The sequence below is a fragment of the Notothenia coriiceps genome, unplaced genomic scaffold (genome assembly GCF_000735185.1).
Source record: "Notothenia coriiceps isolate Sejong01 unplaced genomic scaffold, NC01 NC01_scaffold00030283, whole genome shotgun sequence".
In the NCBI taxonomy this organism is placed as follows: domain Eukaryota; kingdom Metazoa; phylum Chordata; class Actinopteri; order Perciformes; family Nototheniidae; genus Notothenia; species Notothenia coriiceps.
This window is the reverse complement of record NW_011362984.1, coordinates 23635-36040: the sequence shown is the minus strand read 5'-3', so window position 1 is coordinate 36040 and position 12406 is coordinate 23635.

The following is a 12406-nucleotide window of genomic DNA, read 5'->3' as shown; positions in this document are numbered from 1 at the left end:
AAACCCCAAAACGGACAAATGGAAAGGCTCGATAAAGAGCACGGTTTTTTTGCAAATTATGCAAAAAGGAATTCCGGCCATATCACCGCGCACTTCAAGCACGCAAGTTATCACCTCATGCAAAAACATAAGCCAGCTAGCGTGGAAGCTAGCGTGGAACTTTAAGCCGACTCGGAAGTACCAAGGACCCACACCCAATTTCGGCTGTTGATCAAACATGGCCTATGGCAACAGAGAGATTTTTTTTTCACAGGATATTGGAAGAATAGGAGTGTTGAGGTCATCACTGGCCACTTTTTTCTTTTATTTTAAATGGGTACACTTATGTTGAACTATTTATTGTTTTGGCCCAAGGTTATTGAGAGAGGTTGACTGAATTGATTAAGGATTTTTTAAATTCAACTGTGGTAAATCAACAAAGTCTGTTATGGGGCCTCTAGAAGCAACAGAAATGTTTTTAATAGTTCAGGGTTTCCAATGTTCTTGATGTTACTTGAAAGTATTCGTGTTTACTTAAAAAACAAAAGTGGTTTATAGTTTTCCATGAAGGTTACCTAACCTATATGCTACTCTGAATCTCTGGAAAATGTACTATATTCCTAAAATATGCTATTGCTACACTTTATGGAAAAATTGCACTTTCCTGTTGGTCTTGGTTAAGTACCTACCTTGAAAAAAAATAAACAATGTTTTGCCTGCTAAGCTTATGTATTCAGTCATTATTCAAATGATACTAAAAGATCCATGGTGAAAAAAATGCTTCTCATGTTTCTCAGGTAAATATTATATTGTGATTAAAAATGCGGATTAATTTGCGGATTAATTAAATTACAAAGCCTGTAATTAATTAGATTAATTTTTTTTAATCGAGTTCCCGGCCCTAAATTAATAATGATTTATTGCATCCATGGGTAGAAACCATGTTTTTTTCTGCTGTAAAACAAGTTGGGCATTTTAACATGCGGGTCTATGGGAAATTGCTCCTTTCTGCAGTCAGTCCCTATCGGGGCAATATATGGAACTGCAGTGTGTGCCACTTCCGTATTGGCGGTCCGGGGCTCTTCCACAGAGTTTACCGCTTGGCTTTTAAACACCATATCTGAGGGTGACTAGGGGTGTAATTAAACGGTTCAGTATTTGAGATTTTGTGGGTATTTTAGTCGATAACCAGATAAAAATCCATATTCTGTTAAGGTGTTAATAAACATGGAGGGGAGAACTGGGGCCACCCCAAAGGTATATTAAAATTATCGTCCGCGAAACAGGGCTATCCTTGTTCACCTGCCAGGCCATTGGTAATTCGTGTATTTCCTCACTCTGTTTTACCCACTGGCTTTAATGGCTCTATGAAAATGGCAAAGAGGAAAGTGTGGACATGGGAATCCCCTGGCCAACAGGCCCTGTTTTCCCTAAATTTCAAAGGCATTAGTTAAATGATCATTCATCCTAAACTTTGCCGTAGGTCTGTTGTATAGTGGTTTCTATCGTCTTAATTACTTTTCACAGGCGTTATTAACTTCAGGCGTAATATTCAGAACAAGCCGGCCGGGTTGCAAAACGCATCAATGAAGCGGACCCTACTACCACACAAAACAAACACCTGTAACCACCCGAATTTTGTGTTCTATTGAAATTGAAAAGGATATTGCGCATTTGTGTTTTGTTACTTTCGGTTTCAGTTATGTCTTAGTGTTCATTTGCCTTGGCTTACTTATTTTGTAATGGATAGCCTTTATTTTGAAGTCGGAGGTTTACAGCTGATGACAGGAAGCTTGCAGCGGGCGGAAACTTGTCATTAAAGTCTGCGATAAATAAAAACCCACCCATTTCGAGGGGAGATATTAACTTGTCATTATACTGTATTTGGACCCAAATTACTCTTCTCGTTCAAGTTTAATAGAGAAGGCGACCAGTCCCACCCATCTACTTCCGGGCCCATGGGGGACCCCGGAAGCGGAAAATTATACATTGAAGGTCAATGGAGAGAAGAAAAGTCTCTTTCGGATCCTGTTTGGGAATTGTGCCGCCACAATGACACATAATGATGTTTGTCAAAATAAAAGAAAATTTTGCAAGTCAAAAAAAAAAAATTTGGTCGTAAAACTGGTGAAGTTACCCATTTTTTGTGTTGGGAAAACCGCTCAGTGTGAACTTCAGGATTCCTGGTTCTCGACATACGGCGTCACCATCACAGATGGCCGTCACGGTTAGGGCAAATTCACCTGTTTTCTTCAGAATGAGGGCGGAAAAAGTATTAAACGAGGTGAAAATTCACTTACAGATCTGGCATGTTGAGAAGCTGACATACACGAAAGGGGAGTGAGTCGGTTTCTGTAAGAGCAGGGCATGCGACCGCTTTACAAGGTTTCAGGTGAGTAAATATTGAGGCAATGGTTTAAGGTTAATGCGTCAGCTAGGGCTAACATTAGGACTTACAATAACCCCTAACGTGTTTTGTTTTAAGCAACTAGTTTTCTCCTTTAACGAACTTGTTGGTCTCTGTTATGGCTGTGGATACATTAAGTGTTCACAAGGAACAAGGTTACACCTTCCCGTCGTTTTGTTTTAGTTGCTCTTCAGATTGGAAGCGGCCAGTTTTATATCGGACTATACGTGTGATCTTCTTTTACATTCCTCGTGTGTCATTTGAGGTTTATTTGCTGTGTGTAGATTTCAAGGATTTTGGTATTCTTGTCAATTTGTTTGTTATTTCTAGGACAAGCTGTGTGTTGACTCCCTCTGGTACACTGGTATGGTGTGTTCCTAATGTAGAAGAGCAATTGATTTAATTAATAAACTACCACACTGGGACTCTATTCCCTGACCAAATCTTTTTGTTGACCAAATGTTATTCAAAAAATGTATTTACTGATTATATAACAGCTGCACCATCACAGGACGGAGGTTCTCTGCTACTGTGGGACCACGAAGGAAGGCGGATCAATTTCATCCCCTCCCCAAAGACCCTGGCATGGGCATGGAAATTCTCCTCCTCCTGGAACAATTCATACACCCAGCATTATCTCCCTGTGGATTGGGGGCCAGTAGAGAGGAGGACATTTAAATAACATACTCTTAAGCACCCTCGGACCTCTGCGTTGGTGTCTCGTATGTGTGATGGGGTTTTATGCAGAGGGGAGGAAAACAGGACACAGGCAGATAGTGGGCATTGTGGTGGAGATCCTAGCCAGTTTATAATTTTGCATGTAATTATTATTATTACTGGCGTGCTTCTTAGTTCCATTTGCTGTTACATGGATCCTATATGGTAACTCTATTTAATTGTTATCTACCACACTTGCCTTCTACATCATACACCATCATTATACATTGGTGTATTATTAGGATATATATATTTTGTTACATATCTGTAAAATTATATAATTTTATTTTTGTATTTGGATTTCCTTTTGTCCACTCCAAATACACCTTGGGCCCTTTCTCTTTTCCGTGTGGAAAATGGCAGCTGATATTCTTGCTTTTCTCATCTGGCCTCCCTGCTTGCTCGTCTACAATTGAGAAAATTATATAATTATTATAAATAATCATTTACCTGTTATTAGCAATATTTCACAAATTTCAGTAAACTTAAGAGCACAGGCTGTATGTTGAGGTCAACTTTGGGCTTGGTTCATCTTACTGGGGGCAGCTAGCATTGATGACTCAAAATGAACAGCAATCTTCCGTGTCATACAATAACATTGACCTTTATTGTTAATTGTGGTACAGGAAATATGATGCATTGATTATGCAAGCAGGAACTGCAGAAGACAGAGAATGGTGTGATGGATGGGGAGCTAGGAAGAGAAAAGAATAAAGAAAACAGATCAACTTTATTATCGGATAATAAAAATTCAATTTCAAAACAAGTTTGCCGGGCTCGCTACAGTTTTCAGTATGTGTAAAGATGATTTTCACAGTGACCAAGCAAAAATATCACACCTCAAATAACATGTGTGTCTCTGGGGGTGTGCATTGTGCCTTTGATGTAATATAATTAATATACCATCAACCAACATACTATTACTTACAGTTTGAAATCAGCGTTGCCAGAGGCAGGTCAGTCCCAGTGTGGCATGTTCCTTCAGGGTTCTCGAGGCAGTTAACGAGGTGAGGTAAAAGGAAAATAAAAGAAGAAAAAGGTCAGTAACAACACTTTAAAGTAACAAACACTGAATAAATTAACTGTTTTAATAATTTTCTCCTCAGTAATGCACTCAACCTACTGTCTTTCCAAACAACAGATTGGACTCACCTCTCACTATCAATCAACAATGAAAACACCGTTGCGAGAAGAATGTCATGCAAAGCTTGCCTGGCCTGCCTTCCTTCCTTTCGACTTCCCTGGAACTGCCTGATCTTTTAATGTTCAATGTTTACCATTTGTGCAGATAGCATTAAGTAGAAAGATCGGCTTGATGCTAATTGTGGGCGTTTAGGCTCTACCGCCCCCTTTAGCACCTGGTGGAGGGGGGGGCCGATAGGCTACTCTTGCAAAATGTTTTCACAAATATTATCATCATGACTACTCTTACTGTTTAACATTTTTGGTTTACTTCATGTTAAGGCTGAATACAAATGGAGCAGGCTAAGGTAAATGTAATGTTAATGCTATACTAAAACATGCTCGCTAGCTAGCTAGGTACTAACTTGACATGTTCCATGCAAAACATGTATATTACCTTGATATGTTTGGTCCAACGACTCCTGGTCCTTTCATCGACGCGGGAAAGTGGATAGAACGAGCAAGTGTGGTATGGAGTCATGTTTATGATGACCACCTGGTACAAAGCACAGGCATCTTGTTAAAAAGTGAATTTATTGGAGCAATTCTCTTTATATTTATTGGAGGGAATACAATCCAGTCTTCTTCTTCTTCTTTGCTTTAATTGCGAGGATCTTCTTCTTCTTCTTTTGCTTTGCGAGTCGCAAACCAGTATTGGATCAGTCTATGACATCACTTTACGCGACAGAATGCATTTGGGGCATTTGTAGTCTTTCTAGTTTGCGTATTTTCATAGTCTTATATTTCAACAGCTTTTCGATAAACTGGTGACTTTTTTTTTACAATGGAAATGATTGTTTAAGATTGACCAGCATCATATGTGTCATTCGTGGCACAATTCAAACGGGATCAAAAGATAACTTTTCTCTCTCCATTGACTTCAATGTATTATTTTCCGCTTCAGGGGTCCCATGGAGGCTCCCGGAAGGGGAGGGACTTCGCCTCTCTATATAACGGGCCCTCTGTGAATTCATAGCTGGACCACCAATCAGCTCCTGTCTTCACAGTAACTCGCAGAGACGAGCTTCTTTCATTTAACCCTTCACATTCAATAGGCAGATTAAAAGGATTTATTTATTTGGACATTTTATTTTAAATACAATTAAATCAAGTTATTTTGGTAAAAGTAAAGAAAAATATAACAAAAAATATATTTTCAAAATATTATATAATAATATAATATATATATATATATATTTTAATGTTTTTAAATATTATTTTGTAGAATATCTTAGGCCCTCAGAGAGGGCCTAGAGGGCCCTGACGGCTTGCCCCTGGTTATAAGGTTTATAAATACATCATATGCAGAGGTGAATCTGAATCTGATGAGCTAATTTCCCACAAAGAAAACACCATACTTGATAGAATGAGTATAAATGGAAGCGTTGACTGAGATTGATCTTCGGAGATCTCCGCAGGGAAGCCCCTTTGATGCCTGCTGAGGATGGAACAATTATGAGAAGAATATCAGCTTAAGACGGAAGCTCAATTGTGCCATGATGCAATCTGATTTCAAATAAAAAAGTTTGATAGAGGAGCGAGGTGAGGTGAGGAATAAAAGTGTTTTAAGACTTCAGGTTCAGCTGAAGGAAAATGGGAAATAAAACCTTCAGAAATAAAGAGAGACACATATAAATGTACTTTTAAAGTATCATAAGAAAAAAATAAGTCTGAGATGTTCAGAATGCAATGTAAATAAAACTTCGGAATTACTATGGTATGAATCTTTAAACCTGTTCTCCTCTACAATTCAGAGGGAAATATTGTACATTTTAAATTACAGTGTATTTTTTCACTGCACAATAGCTGTTGATAATTCAGCTAAATTATTTAGAGACTGAAGTAATTTGAGAAACAAATATAGTGATTAGAGTATTAATAATATATAAATAAAGTTGGGATAGTATTAGCTGAGTGCTGCCATTTCAATCATATCGTAACTTTCAGGCAGATTTTGTAACAAATGATTTTGATTGTATTCTATAAATATAACTATTATATGACAAAATATGTTGGCTCTTTTGTACATCCTATTTAATATGAAAAAAAATATTACCAATATGTAAAATGATTATAATGTAAATATTTTATTTGTTCTGAAAATGCTATGGGCTATTGGTCTACAAATGAAAACAAATTCAGTAAATCTGTTTTGCCAACAAAACAGCCAATGATGACAGAGAAAGAGAAAACTTTACAAAAGTGTTAAAATATGTAAAGAAATATGTAATTCAAGAGTTCAAGACTCACCGATCCAGGTCCAGAGAAACCTGAAGAACTCAGTCGTACTGAAAAATATTTTGTGGGAATATTAACATTGTATCTGTAGGTCAGTGTCTCAAATCTGCTAATTCATCTTTTCAAATTCAGTTTGCTAGAACACGAAATGTGAATGGTTCTGTCTCTATCTCCTTCCTGAAAAAAGGAACCCAAACAGATGGAAGATTCATGACTCTTTTTTCCTGCTTGATAATCCGCCCCTGACTGAGCCTTCCCCTCATTAAAGAAACCCGACACTGATTGAACCTCCTGTCGACCCCCGAGTCCCGACAGAAAGCTCTTTGTTGTCGTCTCGCTGTTCTCTGTCCGTCTGTCTTTCTATATATAGTAAAAGAGTCTGCAGGAGTGTGTGCTCCGATGGATGTATGCAGTAGTATGTATATGTCAAAAATATTTGGTTGTTTTCAGCGCAATTTAAAGTCATATCCTAGCTTCAGGTTTTAACAAGGCACTATCACCATTCTAAACAGGCAGCAGAAACAGAAAAGGCATCTTTCTGTGAGTACAACTCCGCTATGACAAGGTTTGATCGGGCAAGAAACACAAGCAGTCAGATGATCTGACAGTTTGTCCACTTTTTCTGAAACATTTTACTGTATTCAGGGGTAAAACACAAATGCTACCAAACATAACTGCAGAAGTCTGGAAAAATAGAAGAGAGTGATGTTAAAAACTGGGTCATCAGAGCACAACGATAACGTTTATTGCAGCTCATTTGAAATACACCAGTGGGCAGTATTGCAAAATGTGGAGGAGTGGGAGTGTGTCCAAATGCCGCTTTATTTTTCTGGCATTAATGCTGGGTAAATATATTGTGTCTATGGAAATAATATCTTGACAACATATCGACTAACTGCTGTTGTTTGATAGAGTATAGCAACACCTCTTTGCTTTTTGTCAACGCCTTGGTATGAGTTATAATGCAGTCGATACCGCTTCATATTAAAGTGCCCCACACATTTCTTTTTGTGGCGTTGTGTGCGTGAATTAAAAAATGAGCAGAATATACGCCTGGTAGAGCTGGTGGCCCATTTACTGGATCTCCATTCCTCTGTAAAGGTTCAATTCTGACCTGTCTCTATAATAAAGGCACTGGTGGCCCAAAGGATAATCTAGAAAAACATATAAACATAGATACACTCAATTTTTGTTCCTATTAATAGAAGTACTATTTACTTTCAAAAATACTACTGTAATACAGACAATATCAATGTTCCAATATTTTTTATTGTAATATTCCCCCCCTGCCTCCATGTCCTTATGTGAAATCTTGTTATTTTGGTCTTCACATCTCCCTTTAGAAATAAATAAACCAGGCTTGTAGAGAAGTGGCCTATCTCAGCGTCAGCTTCTCATTTAATCCCTAAGGAAAGAAGACAATTGTTAGAGAATCATGGCAATATCTTGTTTTTTTTAAGTTGCCACTCTGAGTTACTGCTGGGTAGAATGTGAAATCAATCCAGGTGTATCTAAAGTTTTTTGGGCCATGACCTTGAATGGTTCAGGTCATATCTGACTGATAGAACTTTCTGCGTCAGCCTTGGTGACTCCGAGTCATCCCCTTCTCCACTGGGGTCCCACAGGACTCAGTGTTAGGCCCCCTCTTATTCTCCCTGTACTTGCTCCCTCTTGCGTTCATACTTATACCTCATTCACACCAACGGTGTTTCAGGGCCGGTTCGGAGCTGGAGCTTGAAAAGCACCGGGTTTTCCTGTTCACACCGCAGCGGAGCAGCCTCTTAGCTCCGGAATCCGGTTCGTTTCAAGCACCAAAAAATGGTCCGGCTAGAGCAAAAGCACCACATACGTCACGCTTACGTCGAGGCGGGGGCAGGTGCAGGGGGAATCTGAATCGTCGTTGAAGTTGATGATTACGATTGTAAAGCAGTTTTGAATGTAGCATGTAAGGACTGTAAAGTTGGTAGTAAAGTCGTCCCATTTCTTCCATTTAGTTTCGACAGAGCAAAACCAAAACGAGTAGCGCTTCAACACAATCGGCCATTGTTGTTGTTGTCGGTGTGAGCTGTGAGGGGTTTCCGCGCGGTTTGGCTTTATGAAGCAGGCACGCAAACGGTTACGTCATGACGCAAACAATGACGCAATTACGCAGCACCAGTCGGACTCTGGGCGGTGTGAAATGAGCAGGAGCTAAACAGAAAAACCGGTTCTGAACCTGAAAAGCTCTAGCACGGAGCTTGAACTGGAGTTGCGCTGGTGTGAATGAGGTATGTGAGAGCACGACATTGCATTCCATTGCTATGTCCTTTTTAAGTTTGCCACTTAAAAAGGACACCTACTCAGCTTGCCCACCATTAAAGTGTCTTGAGGAAATTAAGGTCTGGATGGCCTCCAATTTTCTGAAACTTAACCAAGACCAAACAGAAGTAATGGTCCACTCTTGTAGACCTGGGGTCCTTGGGTCAGTTCACCAAGCCCATTATCACAAACCTGGGAGTAAAGATGGACCCTGACCTTAACCATTATGAGTCGACTGTCACGCCAACGTGATCAGATCATGTGGCCTGTTCAAGCCAACGCCGCATTAAAAACAATAGTCCAGCCAACATTGCCGGCTGTTTCTGTCTAAAGTAATGGCTTGAAATTCTATTCAGGTCTTTGTTTAATGCAAATAGACCCAGTAAAAACTAAGATACTATGATATAAAGTTGATACAAAATCTTTTTTTTTCACAAAAAGAAAATGGAATGTGGCACATTTTAATATCTTCGCCGTATTTTTATCATTTTACGAAATAGAAAATTATGCTGGAAACTGTAAATCCTGCTCAACAGGAAACATTTATCAGGGAGGAGGTGGGGTAATAAGTTTAACGGAGTGATTTGAAGCGAGACAAAGAGAGACAAAGAGAGACGTCTCGAGTCAAGCTTATTTTTTGACATGGGAGAGGAGGAAGACCTTTCATCCTCAGAGTCAGAGAGTGACTACTTGGATGATGAAGTGGAGGACCCTTTGTTTGTGATGTAAGACATATTTCTTTATGAAAACTTGTCGCAACAGATGCCGGTGAAAAGGCAAAACAAGGACGCAGTACCTGCCAACACTGACATGAAGTTCACGGGAGAAGGAACCTCACACTGTGGAAGTGAAAGGCCTGGGATGAGGCCTGGGATGTTGCCCTCTGTGTCATAGTTTGAGAGTGGCCCAGATAAAGATTTTAAAAAAACAACAAGATTGTTGTACATGATGTATATATATATTTGTACATCTGTATTAAATGTATATAGGTTTTTGCTACGTCTATCGTCAACGTCTAGTAAAAGTAGAAAAGTATTATCATCAAAATATAGTTAAAATACCAAAAGTAAAAGTAGTGTTGTGCAGATTGGTCCATTTCAGAATAATATGATATGTTTTATAATGATTGATCATGAAAGTGTTCTCAAAGCTGGTAAAGGTGCAGCTAGTCTGAATGACTTTGTATACTGCAGGTTAGCTTGTGGATTTACTCCAGGTGGAACTAAAGTCTGATTTAACACTTGATTATATTTCACATCATTCATCCAGATCTGTAAAGTAACTCAAGGTATTAAATAAATGTAGAGAAGTAAAAGTACACCATTTACCTCTGAACTGTAGTGGAGTAGAGGTACAAAGTAGCGTAAAATGTAAAAAAAGTACCTCAAATTGTACTTAAGTACAGTACTTGAGTTAATGTACTGAGTTACTTCCAACCTCTGCCGAAGAGGACTAGGGCCATGTGAAAATGTTTTTTAGATCTGATCAAAAGTTATATATTTTTTTTTTCTGAGATTACCTCAAAATTCTGAGAAATAAAGAACAAATTATATTTCGTTTTCTGACTATTAATGCTATCATTAAAGCACATCGGAACACTGGCTTGGTCAAAGCTAGACATTTTTAAAACATGAGAGTGGACAGATTGATGGATGGCTTGATTGTATGACCCTTTTATTCTTGCATCTGCTCTCCCTGTTCACATTGTAGCGTTGACCAGGCTCCATCGTACAATCTGACAGCCTTAGAATTGATATTGTATCATGACTCGGCTTTTAACCAAGATTTTGAGTTGATTTTATATGTAACAAACTCACAATATTGTTCTTATTGCACAGTTTATAGATGCCATAAAGTGGCTTTCATGTGTAAAAGCAGTGGAGTGCTCCTTTATATCCCCCGTAATCCTATAAAAAAGTTTTATCGACATGACCTTCATCTCTAGTGGGAGAAATAAAGGCAGGGCACCCCCCTGCGGAGGAGTGTGTAGGAGTTCATATATCTTTGGATCTTAAATATAGTTGCTCATGTCTAGCATTGTTGAAATTCATTTTCTGTGTGTGTTTGTGGATATGGAGTACAATAGCAGGGGGTGGTGCCTGTTCTCAGATTATGCCATGCTAATAATGTATCTGTTGTGTGACTAAAACAAGCATGTACTTCATGAAAGTTTGAAAAATACATTGTTTTTTGCCCAGCCGGTTTGTATTTTTTCAGCGATCTATTTGGTCTAAGCTGGCACTCCAATTTAGAAATACATTTCAACCAGTCTTTCCATAATGTCTAACATCCACTATCACCATATGTATTGTTAACTCTTTCTTAAACTGTTTTCTTTAACTTATTAATATTTGGAAATAGAGTTGTGGGAAACAAAGTGGTGCAGGAATAAGTCCTAAAACCCAGAAATGAGTCACCCTTTCACCGCTTGTGGTTCCCTCCGTTGTTAGAAGCCTGAAATATGGTCTGTGGTTAACACTAGCTGAACAGATTTTAACGTTTTTCCTACGACATAAAATATGTCAATAAATACCCCACTGGTTAATGTATAAACTTTCTGTCATAAAAACTGACACTGTCATGAGCTGCAGACAGTTTTAGCCTGAATTTGTATTTATTTGATTGGAGTGGTGCGGAGGCAGATGTGATGCAGCAATTTTCAAACCCAGAGTTGTGAATAGACCAAATACTCTGTTTCTAACAAGTGTCTAAATGCAACTACCAAACATCATTACGCCAAACATTAGCCGCTTAGTGGTGGTGACGTGAAGTCACGTGACTGTGATGCAGTTTCTTTATAGCCTAACAATAGCTTTTTACATCTAGAGATTGCATTACCGAAAAAAAAACTCATTCAAAAATCATAATGCCTTCTTAATGTGTTTGAGAGCATCAGTTGTGTTGTGCAGAGGTAGGGTTAGTACCTAATATGTGTAGATTATCCTGCTGAACCAATTTGTTGTCATAAATGCATTGCCATCATCAATAACCACAAATATGTCAACACTGCAACACACTGGGCACATACGAAACAGGTAACAATCTTATTTCCTTGACATTGTTTAGTCATAATAACTAAACATAAATTAGTTTTGCGCATTCATGATCTGTTGTGTAAACAGATCCCTGTAATCCTGTCACATATCCAGGTAATCCATTACTCCTGATCCCTGCACTAAAGCCTCCGAGCAGCTGTGCAGGTCGCTGCGAGTTTACACACACACACAGCCAGATTACAGTGTCACGGCACAAACAAGCAGAGTATACACACACACACACACACACACACACACACACACACACACACACACAGACACACACTAATGAGCTGCAGACAGCTTTAGCCTGCATTTTAATTTAATGGATTGGAGTGGTGAGAGGAGGCAGATGTTTGGCAACATTCAAATCCAGAGTTATGAATAGACCAAAAACGGTGTGTGTGTGTGTGTGTGTGTGTGTGTGTGTGTGTGTGTGTGTGTGTGTGTGTGTGTGTGTGTGTGTGTGTGTGTGTGTATATCTGTCTGGGTGTTTGTCTGGAGGTGGAACAGTCTCATCTGGGCAGAGCAGTGACGACCATGTTAAATA